Source organism: Enhydra lutris, unplaced genomic scaffold (assembly GCF_002288905.1).
Source record: "Enhydra lutris kenyoni isolate GAN:26980312 unplaced genomic scaffold, ASM228890v2 scaffoldscaffold9, whole genome shotgun sequence".
NCBI lineage: Eukaryota > Metazoa > Chordata > Mammalia > Carnivora > Mustelidae > Enhydra > Enhydra lutris.
In genome coordinates this window covers 72,790,126-72,801,433 of record NW_019154093.1, presented here as the reverse complement: position 1 = coordinate 72,801,433, position 11,308 = coordinate 72,790,126, and positions in this window count along the sequence as shown.

Sequence of the window (11,308 nt, the reverse complement as noted above, 5' to 3'; positions counted from 1 at the left end):
TTTTAAGATTTTATTTATTTATTTGACAGAGAGATCACAAGCAGGCAGAGAGGCAGGCAGAGAGAAAGGAGGAAGCAGGCTCCCCTAGAGAGCAGAGAGCCCGATGCGGGGCTCGATCCCAGGACTCTGAGATCATGACCTGAGCCGAAGGCAGCGGCTTAACCCACTGAGCCACCCAGGTGCCCCAGATTTTTCAATTTTTTTAAGGGAGGCTTGGATGGCTATGTATTTCCCCCTTAGGACCGCCTTTGCCATATCCCATAGGTTTTGGGCTGAAGTGTCTTCATTCTCATTGGTTTCCATGAATTGTTTAAGTTCTTCTTTGATTTCTGGGTTGATTCAAGAATTCTTAAGCAAGGTGGTCTTTAGCTTCCAGGTGTTTGAGTTCCTTCCAAACCTTTCCTTGTGATTGACCACCAAAGTATTGTGATCTGAGAATATGCAGGGAATAATCTCAATCTTTTGGTATCAGTTGAGCCTTGATTTGTGACCCAGTATGTGGTCTATTCTGGAGAAGGTTCCATGTGCACTTGAGAAGAAGTGAGTGTTCTGTTGTTTTAGGGTAGAATGTTCTGTATATATCTATGGGGTCCATCTGGTCCAATGTGTCATTCAATGCTCTTGTTTCTTTATTGATTTTCTTCTTGGATGATCTGTCTATTACTGAGAGTGGTGTGTTAAGATCTCCTACTATTAATGTATTCATATCAATATGACTATCTTTTTTAAAAATTTTTAAATTTTCATTTATTTTATTTTATTTTATTTTTTATAAACATATATTTTTATCCCCAGGGGTACAGGTCTGTGAATCGCCAGGTTTACACACTTCACAGCACTCACCATAGTACACACCCTCCCCAATGTCCATAACCCCACCCCCCCAGCCCCCCTTCCCCCATCAACCCTCAGTTTGTTTTGTGAGATTAAGAGTCACTTATGGTTTGTCATGACTCTTTATCTTGATTAACAGTTTTCTTATGTAATTGGCTGCTCCCATATTAGGGGCATAAATATTTACAATTGTTAGATCTTCTTGGTGGATAGTCCCTTTAAGAACTATGTAGTGTCCTTCTGTATCTCTGACTACAGTCTTTAGTTTAAAATCTAATTTATCTGATATGAGAATCACTATGCGGGCCTTTTGAAGCCCATTGGCATGAAAGATGCTTCTCCATCCCTTCACTTTCAGTCTGGGTGTATCCTTAGGTTTGAAATGGGTCTCTTGTAGACAACATATGGATGGGTCCTGTCGTTTTATCCAATCTGCAACCCTGTGTCATTTTATGGGTGCATTTAGACCATTCACATTGAGAGTGATTATTGAGAGAGACGTTTTTATTGACATCGTGTTACCTGTGATCTTTTTCATCTTCATTCTACAGATAAGGAAATTTGAGGGTCTCCAATACATCTGTCCTATCTTCTTCTGCCATACTTCTCTCTAAGAAGTCCTTATCTCCCAAGCCCACAGAGGTAGCCTTACATCCACAGTGAGCTCGACCATCTGCCTACCCCTTACCTGTGATTGAACCAGGAGTGGAGATTTGACGAAAGTTGACCAAATTTCCTCTCCTCTTGAGTGTGAGGACCCCCATGTGCCTGAGGTCCTGTCACACTATATTGGGAGAATGGGATCAGAGTCACTGTGAGGTTGTGTAAGCAGTTCCTCTACGTCTGATCCTGGCAGAGCAGATCCAGGTTTGTGGTTTACACAATGCGGCTTAAACAATATAGGGGCCTTCATTAAGAAAAAATACTTTTTAAAAAAATTATAGATATATTATAATTTTACACATCTGTTAACTGGAAGAATTTTCCAGACTCTTGGAATCACACATTTCAAATCTTTTTTCTTTTTTTTTTACTTCCCACATAACTATAGAGCTGGCACATTCATGTTAGGATTGGCTCCCTGGGCCTGCACCTGTCAGGATGTCAAACAGTTCTGTGGCCATTCTCACAGGAAGACAGCCAGCGATAACCTCACTACTAGCAAAATAATAATAATAATAATAACAACAACAACAACAATAATAATAATAAATCAACACTTGGAGATTGGTGATTGTGTGATATTTTTAATATCATGCCAGAGTATAACCTGGCTCACAGACATCTGCCTTTCTTGGGTATTGTATCTTTCTCCACGTTACTATCTACACTATCTGCAAGTGAGAAGCCCCAAACAGTTTGCAGCTCGGAAAGGTTATAGGTTAACTGGAAGGAGGGATAATTTATTCTTTCCTGCTTGATAGCAAGGATACTCCAAAGGTTATGTTTTTATGATTGGTATGATATTATTCAGTTTTATACATAGCTTAGCAATCTAATTTCATTCTCTTTCCCTGCTTACAATATACACTCCAGTTATTCAGATCCTTTCTTAAGCAGCTCTGCCATTCCATTGGTTCCATCACTGATGAGTTAAATAAAACTTTGTCCCATGCTCACTCCTTGTATGGGAATTATGGTTTTAATAATGTGAGAATTGTATTTGACCCTATGTATGGAAGTGCCTGATGAACAACACATTACATGTACCCCAAAACCAACTTCTTAGTGACAGATTCCTCCCGTGCCACCTGGCCCAAGTGGAAATATGACAAATGGATGTTAGGGGGAAAAAGAGAGCAGCCTTTATCAAACAGTTAAAAGCAAAATTTATTTTTTAAAAATGGCCATGTAACACGTGCTAGGTCCTCTCAGGACCTTGGCTGGTCTCATGAAGTGAGGGGAACTGGATAAATTGAATGAGATTTTTCCTCTTCTAACTTATCTAACCTCAGCTAGCACATATTAAATTAAACTTTTTCTTCATAATGGCTCCATATTAATTATGTGATTTTAAAAACTGTCTTCATACCATAAGCAATCTTCAAACATTCAGTGCAATGCACTTTGGGGAAATCCTTTTATTAAAAGGCATTCTTATTCATGTCTTTGTGACTTGAATTAATTTATTTCCTTTCCTTAGAACTCTCTTTTCCCCATTTCGCCCTACACAGCCCAGCTGAGAAGCTACCTCTTCTCTGTAGATATCTCTGACCTACTCATATCTAAAGCAGAATAAATTATCCCCTCATTTGTGCTCCCACAGGTTTTTTACCTCCCTCTCTCACAGTACTTATTTCATCCACTGTGATTTATATCTTTTTCTCCAAACAGGGTCAACGGAAACATCAGGGAGAAACTGTTCAGTAACATCAAAAGATACCAGGGAATGTTTCACCAAGAAGATAACATCCTGCAAATGCAGAGACCCTGAATTCTTTTATTCTTTTATCTTATAAACATTTTTTGAGTATTTACCAAGTACCGTGGGAAAGTGCAGTTGAAAGAAGGTTGATGACAGTGATCCCAAGACCAAGAGTTCCATACTCTACAGACTGAGCCAGCCAGGTGCCCTAGCTGCCCTTATAATGCAGCTTGTCTTGGTTAGGTAGATTAGATGACTGTGTGGGCACAATTCTTTCCTATCCAGTGTTTTCCTTACTCTGGAGTACGTAGATAGCTAAAGAGTAATGGTTTCTGACAGTACTGCTTTAGCAGCATTTTATATTCCATTTAAATCCATTAACTTTTTTTTAATATCATGAGAAGACATGTAACAAGTAGTATGATCTGAGCAGGAGCCATGTACTGTTTGATGTTAGGAGGGACTGACAAACTAAAGATCTAATGAACACAGATTTAAATCCTCTGTAATTTTTCTACAAATTTTCCTTTTTGGTGGCTTTTGTACTCAATAGGAACAGGGTAGGAGGGAAACAGACTTTCAGTGATTTAATGATCCAACCAACAATCATTTCTTGAAGACTGACAATGTGCCCAACACTGTTAAGTAGGGTGACATTTATCAGAGTGGGTCATCAGTAAACATTTACTGAACATAGCTTTCTCTGTCCCTTTATGAAATATCACAGAATGAATAGACACTAAACTGTGTGACCCTGACAAGTATAAAAGCTCCTTGAGGAAGAGAAAGATTAGAGTAAGGATTCGAGTGCTAGAGGAAGTTTGTTTGTTCAAATAAGTTTATTGGGCACCTTCTGGATTTCAGGCACCATAGCTGGGGCATAAGGTTAAAATTGTCTAGTTCTCACCCTCAAGGAATTCACAACCTAGGTAAGTCATACACATTCAATTACATTGGATGTAATAAATAATAGTGATATAACCATGAATGATGTGCTACAAGAGCCCAGAGGAAAGACTCCCTGCCTAGAGATTAGATTTCTCAGGACACGTGACATTTGACATGGATCTTGAAGAATGAGTTAGAGAAGAGAGAATAAGTATTCCAAAGAGAAAATAACAAAAAGCATACAAAATCCTTTTTATAAGGAGGGAGACAACTTTTTTCCTGGTTATTCTTCTGGGCACATTACATTTTAAATGGCCATGGGGCACCTGGGTGTCTCGGTTGTTTAAGCCTCTGCCTTTGGCTCAGGTCATGATCCCAGGGTCATAGGATTGAGTCCCACATCAGGCTCTCTCCTCAGCAGGGAGCCTGCTTCTCTCTCTCCCTATGTGCCTCCTCCAACTTGTACCCTCTCTATCACTCACTCTCTGTCTCTCAAATAGATAAAGTCTATTTTAAATAAATAAATAAATGGTCATGATAGTTCACATGTATTCAAAATCAAATGCTTCCCAGCTGCCACAGAGAGGAGCAGAGCCCAGCCTAGATCTGCTGATCTACACACCCATGAGGAATCATAAATGACTACATTTGTCCTACAGTTGTTCTAAACTGTAGAAGTTGGGGTGGTTTATTATGCAGAAATCATTGACCAACACAGAGGTATTATCATCCACTGATGTGTGGGGTTAGTGAAAAGGCATAGGAAGAGAGGAATGGAGTCAGTTGTCTTTTTTTTTTTTAATCCCAAGAGAGTAGACATAGGAGAGAAATAAAAAGCTGCATCAGGCAAGGTTTCCCAGAGAAACAGAACCAAATGTGTGTGTGTGTGTGTGTGTGTGTGTGTGTGTGTGTGTGTGTGTGTACATATGTATGTATGTATATAGATTTATTTTAAGGAATTTGCTTATGTAACTGGGGAGGAAGGTAGGTCCAAAATCTGCAGGGTCGGCCAGCAGGTGGAGACAGAGGGTAAAGTTGCATTTAGAGTTCAAAGGCAGTTAGCTGGCAGAATTCCTCCTTGATAGGAGATTAGTCTGTATTCTCTCAAAACCTTCAACAGATTGGAGTAAGCCCACCCACATTATAAAGGGTCATCTGCCTTACTCCAAGTCTACCAATTTAAATGTTAATCTCAGATGAAAAAGCACCTTCATAGAAACACCCAGAATAATGTTTGACCAAATTGCTGGGCACTGTGGCCCAGCCAAGCTGACGTAGAAATTTTACTATGGTGCCAGTTGAAAAGAACTATGGAAAATTGGGGTCCCTCTAGGAAAGCTTTGAATAAGTTCATCATGTCCTGTGGCCGCAGGGCACATATGGCTGAGGGCAATGCACATATACTCAGAAATGTTCCTGAGATGAATGGTTTGCTAGAAAAACTAATGGCTCAAATTTTAGTTTCCTAGGATATGCTTATCAAGTTTTAATTTTAGGGGTGCCTGGTTGGCTTTGGATCTTGGGGTTGAGAGTTTGAGCCCCATGTTAGGTGTAGGGATTACTTAAAAGTAAAAACTTTTATAAAAAAAGTTGATTTCAGGGGCGCCTGGGTGGCTCAGTGGGTTAAAGCCTCTGCCTTCGGCTCAGGTCATGATCCCGGGGTCCTGGAATCGAGCCCCGCATCGGGTTCTCTGCTCAGCAGGGAGCCTGCTTCCCTTCACCCCCTGCCTGCCTCTCTGCCTACTTGTGATCTCTGTCAAATAAATAAATAAATATTAAAAAAAAAAAAAGTTGATTTCAACTAGTTAAGAAGTGAGATGTCACCTTGCACTTTTACCCATTTAACTTTCTAGTCTCTACTTGATGTCTTTTAGGCATCTCAAAGTTGGCATAGCTCAGATTGAATGCTTGATTTTCAGTCCTTTCCAATCTTCTTCCTCCACAGTCTTTTGCACCTAGTAATGGTACCTCTATCCTCCCAACTGATCATACCAGGAAACTGGTAAATATTGGGGGTGGATGCCACAATTTATTTATACCAAATATTCCACATCTGTGACCCTCTCTATTCAGAAGTTCTTTGAGATGGTGCTGTCAGCCTTGGCCAGATAAGTCATCCGACTCAACAGTCCAGAGAATGGCTCTGCAGATAGCACAGATTTTAAATTGTCCGTTAACCTGCCTGTCACCTTGCCAATCTGATCCAGATTCATCTGGTTGGATGCGATGATGCAGTTGCCAGCCGAGTGTTTCTGCAGCATGTAGAGGCCCAGGAGCTTACCTATGTCATTCCGCAGGTCGAGGCCACACCTGGTGCCACCACCACATGTAACGTGCAAAAGGCTGGGAAATCGTCCTGAGTCCTCCTTTTCTCCACTTACACTCAGCTGTATCGTTACGAAATTTGTCTGGACTCTGTGCACATCACCGTACCTCCACTGCTATCACAAAATCCAGGCCACTATCATACCTCTTCTGACTTACCGAAATGGCCTTCTAAGTGAGCCGCCTGCTTCCACTCTTCCTGGTGTCCAGTTAATTCTCCACAAAACAACCTGAGGGGGATGCCTGGGTGGCTCAGTCAGTTAAGCATCTGCCTTCTGCTCAGGTCATGGTCCCAGGGTCTTCCATTGTGCTCCTTGCTCAGTGGGGAGCCCACTTCTTCCTCTGCCTGCCCTCTCTCTCATTCTCTCTGGAAAATAATTAAATAAAATCGTAAAAACAAAACAAACCCAGCCAGGTCCGGTTTCCCCAGGCAGATTATGAGATATGAAGATTTAGGTGCAAGTGATCTTCCCAGGAGAAGCTGGTAAGGAAGAGGGGAAGTAGGACTGGGAGGAAAACAGGCAATAGTGCAAATTCAGGTCAAGTCCTGTGGATAATAGCCTGATACCTCAGAGGAACTCTGGAGTATAAATTATACCCCATTTGCTCTCCTATCTATAAGTGGGTGCAAAAGAGGTGGTTTTATTCAAGCACTGGGACAGGACCTGTGGACAGAAACTACTGCCTGTGGATCTTAGCACACCTTAAACTGTCATAATTTTCCTTCTGGCCACAAACTGTTCATACATTCCTTTTACATGTAAAATACAATAATCTTCTCCCAAGACCTCTAAATATTTCATCCTATTTGAGTGTCAGGCTCAATGTAGTATTCAGAATAACTTTCAGTCACCTATCTTATGGCAGACATGTGAAAGAGGACCTCAACTGTCCCCATTTTTTTGATCTGTCTGTACTTTCTAATTGAGTTTTCCCTTTCCAGCTCACCTCTTAACTCAGGCAAAAGATCCTGTGTGCAAAGCATCCCTTGGTGGGTGCTGAAACTACCTCTCAAGCCATATTGACTACCCCAAGTCAGCAAGGCCCTGAGTGATAGACCTGCCCCCTTTTGCCTACCTACATGTACCCCCGACCTCTATCCCACATTTTCCTTAAATAAATGTAGACATATTTTCAGCACTTTGGAGACAGATTTTGAGAAGTTAGTCCACTGTCTTCCTTGTGTTGACCTCACTAAAATAAATTCCTTTCTTGTTTTACTGCCACTTGTCTCTCTGCCTCTGGATTCGGGCAGTGGCCAGCGGCTGAACCTGATTTGTTTATGACCCTCAGAGCCAGGAGCTCTCACACCCCTGCACCCGTTACACATCTACAACTCCTGGACTGAAAAAGCCACCAGAAGGATCTTTATCTGTCTTTTTCTCTCAAACCAGTACTTGGTCCATAATAGGTACACTGTACACAGTTATTGAATGGGTAATCTTTTTTTTTTTTTTTTTAAGATTTTAAGTAACCTCTACACACAGTGTGCGGTTCGAACTTAGAGCCCTGAGATCAAGAGTCACATGCTCCACCAACTGAGCCAACCAGGGTTCCCTTGAATAGGTAATCTCTCTTTCTCTCTCTCTTTTTTTTAAAAAAATATTTTGTTTATTTATTTGAGAGAGAGCACAAGCAAGGGGTAGGGGCAGAGGGAGGGGGAGAAGCAGACTCTTCGCTGAGCAGGGAGCCTGATGCCAGGCTTGATCCCAGGACCCTGGGATCATGACCTGAGCTGAAGACAGACACCATGCTCTACCACCTAAGTCACCCAGGCACCCCTTGAATGGGTAATCTTATTTCTCACTTTGCAACTGAAAAAAACTGACACTCAGAGAGGGTAAGTAAATTTCCAAAGGTTAGAGAGTAATAGTCAATATTGATTTTTTTTTACTATAAAGAAAATCAGTATAATCATGTAGAAAGTTGAGAACATAACCTGTTATATGTGTGTATCTTTTTCTCTGTCACATACATAAAGCACACACACACAAATTTGTTTAGAAATTATCATGGAAACCCTTGTTATAAATGTGCATGAATCCAACTAGAGACCTACTCTTAGTTGGCCAAAGTCCAAGATTTCATTTTACAATAATAAATAGCAACAGACAAAAGGTATCCAATATAATAATTCTTTAACTTATCCAAGAAATGTTTAATGAGGGCCTGCAATATACCAGGCAAGCAGTGTTCTGGACACTGGAGCTATAATAGCTAACAAAACTGAGTCCCTTATAGCTAATACTTTAGGGGAAGGAGATAGACAATAAGCAAATGAACAAATATGTAGGTTATCAAATGACAGTAAATGCTAAGGCAAAAATAATGCAGGTAGGGGTGCCTGGGTGGCACTGCCTTTGGCATCTGGCTCTGCCTTTGGCTCAGGTCATAATCTCAGGGTCCTGGAATCAAGTCCCATATTGGTCTTCCCTGCTCAATGGGAAGTCTGCTTCTCTCTCGTCCTACCACCCCACCCCCTCCATGCTCTCTTTCTCTAATAAATAGATAAAATATTTAAACAATGCAGAGTATAGAGAAAAGAAAGTGTGGTGGGTGGGGACAGGTCTATTTGACTTAAACTCATTTGGAAAGTGTAGCACATGGTCTCAGTGGGACTTAGAATCTAGGGGCAGAAGGTAAGATTAGGCATGATGAGGAAACAAGACGACAAAGGGTAAGCAAGGGTACTAGCCACTGGAAGCAATAGATGCAACTGACAGTTTGAAGAGGTTGAGATTTGGTGATTGTCCAAATCTGAGAAGGGTGGAAATAGAGCCAAGGATGATCTTCACACTGAAAAAGTAGGAAACCAAGGAAAATGATGAAATAGGCACATTTGGAGAGGGAGCTGGACATGAGAATTCAAGTTCATAAATGAGCCAGCTAACAGCTTAAGGCAAAAACTCTAAATCCAGGAATTCTGTACAGATGATTTATGAACTTTTTTAAAAAAGATTTTATTTATTAAGTCGAAAGAGAGAGTGCGAGCAAGCATGAGCAGGGGGAAGGGCAGAGGGAGAGGGAGAAGCAGACTCCTTGCTGAGCAGGGAGCGGGACTAGGGGCTCAATCATGACCTGAGCTGAAGGGAGATGGTTAACGAACTGAGACAGCTAGATGCCCCCATTTATTAACTCCTAAAAAAATCTCTTTAAATATTTTTAAATTGTGGTAAAATATACATAACACTTAATTTTTTTTTCCAGGTGTGTATATAAGATACTGATTCAACAAGTCTATATTTTGTGCTAAAACTTCCCATTTTAAGTGTGTAGTTCAGTGGCATTAATTACGTTCACACTGTTGTGCAACCATCACCACCGTCTATCTATGGCCCTCTTCCATCATCCCAAACTGAGTTCTGTACTCATTAGCTGTCAACACTCAAATCCTTCCCTCCACCCCAAGCCCCTCCCTGGCAACCACCATTCTACTTTGTCTCTGTGAATTTGACTACTTTAGGTACCTCATATAAATGGAATCACCCTTTAGAGGAAGAAAAATTATTTTCTCTCTACCCTTCAGAGTTTTTGGCTGAGACCCCTGTATTAAAAGACCTATTACTTACATAATCCAATAGAATAATGGGCAGAAGGCTTGAACAGACCTAGTGGTTCATTTACCCAGCATGGGGGTGTAGAGTGCTTCTTTTAATTAAATTTGTTAAATGAAAAAAAAAAAGACCTATTAACAAGAGAACAATGGAGTTTATTAATATGTATACCTCACGTAACAGAGAAGATACTTGGGAAGAATGAGTAAATCCCAGAGGAAGCCCAAGTCACCACTTTAAATACCATTTTCAGAATAAAGAAAGATGTTGGGGTGGGGGTGTTGGGGGAGGCCAGTTAGGCCTGGCGCGGCGCCGCCTCGGTCCAACGGTCTCGACTCTCAGCGGGCCGGGCTGGGCCGGGTCGCAGCCACGCGCCGGTGGGGGACGCGGCGGGGACAGCGGTCCCCTCCAAGGTTCAGAGGGACTCTTCGAAATGGCTTCGGGGCATGCGCCACCGCGGCCGTTAAGAGACGCAAAACCGACGCCTAGCAGCCCGAAGCCCGGAGGCAAAGGGCTGGGCGTCTGCCCGCGAGCGACGCCTCGGGCCACAGGCCAAGACTGCGGCAGGAGCGCCCGCGGCGCAGGTGTGGGCGCCTCAGGTGTGGGCGCTTCAGGTGTGGCCGCGGGCGGGTAACGTCACGCAGCGAGGCGGCGCCGGCGGGGCTCAGGGGCGGGGCCTGAAGTTAAATACAGCGGCGGCTGCGGGAGGGCAAGGGGAGTTCGCAGTGCTTTGCTTTCCCGCTGGTGCTCCCCTCAGGAGGTAAGACGTGCGGGGACCGGGTATTCATGCTCTGGGAGGACTCGAGGACTCTGACATTACGTCACTTGGGGGAGCGGGGTGAGATACGAGTTAGTAACTCAAAGGTCGGTAATTGACATGTTGCGTACATTTTAGGCTGAGAACCAAAATTGACATTCAAGTCCATCAGTGAATTGGATTTTGGAAGTGTTTTTAGCTTCTCAGTTACTTCGGGCATTTTTTTCTCCCCGAAATTTCATTTGTTGATCATGTGTGAGAAAGTGATTGAAAGCAATTTGAAGGTGCCTGCTGTCTCATGGGGTAGAGCATGAGATTCTTGATCTCAGGGTCGTGACTTAAATGGTGGAGCCTGATTAAAGGATGATGAAGCGGATAATAAACTTGAGGGCTTTTAAGAAATAGTCATTAATTCATAGGATTGTTCAGATTGTATCAAATCTAACAGGGAAAAGGAAAGAAGAGTTGTTACTGCATTTAGCTGCGTTTGTCCTGATGAACAGAAGCCTGATGGGCTTTCTGAGCTTGTTTTGTCTGAAGCCATACTTATTAAGCAAAATCAGTCAATTAAATGGTAACATGTAA